The following is a 973-nucleotide window of genomic DNA, read 5'->3' on the forward strand; positions in this document are numbered from 1 at the left end:
GAGCGATAGTGTCGTTGTATTGAGGGGGAAAGAATATGTGAGACGACTGTGAAAGAAACAGAGACAGAGAAGTACTTCTAGGGCAAAATTGTCTTGATAGAAGCGAACGCTAATTACACACTATTCACGATTGCTAATGTGCCGAAGTTTAGCAACACAGTAACAAAACAAGTATGTGTATTGAGAACTAACTAAAGGGGGTTTAGTCCACCGCCTGCCAATACAATCTATGACATAGCTTTTAAATCTTAATCATATCAGACGGTATTCTGCTAAAGATTTCCGAGGAAACATTGGACAATGTCACGAGTATAGCTCTTGGCTATATCAAGAATGTTTTCGAGCAGACGTCTGCTTCGCGAGGATATTCTTAGAGTTAAACTATAAATAATGATAATATAATTTAATATACCAAATATTTGTGTGGCTTTGAAAATTCATAACTAGTTGTCTGCTGAACAAAAGGAAATGTAATTTGTTCTTTTTTATTTCTGTCAGAGATGTATTATCCAATAAAGGTAGTACGTTGATATTCTATATGAAGCTGATGCAAGTGTCACATGAAAATTGCTTCTTTCAACAGATTCATTTACAGCTATTTGAAACTAGAGGATACAAATAAGAGAGTGTTATAGAAATAAAAAAAAGCAACAGTCATAATAGTAAGGGTTTCAGATTTTAAGGGTATTTCAGAACATTACGGGAATAGGTAACCCTTTTACATCGCAATAAGTGCTGAAATGATAAAAACTGCTATACATTGTAACTATGCAAAATGCATTACTATCGGTATTCATTTTGCTAAGCATTTTGCACGTTCACCAACTTAATAATAATAATAATAATAATGATAATAATAATAATAATAATAATAATAATAATAATAATAATAATAATAATAATAATAATAATAATAATAATAATAATAATAATAAAGAGAAATTAAGGCAAACAGACCACATATAGAGAAATT

The sequence above is a fragment of the Octopus bimaculoides genome, chromosome 19 (genome assembly GCF_001194135.2).
Source record: "Octopus bimaculoides isolate UCB-OBI-ISO-001 chromosome 19, ASM119413v2, whole genome shotgun sequence".
NCBI lineage: Eukaryota > Metazoa > Mollusca > Cephalopoda > Octopoda > Octopodidae > Octopus > Octopus bimaculoides.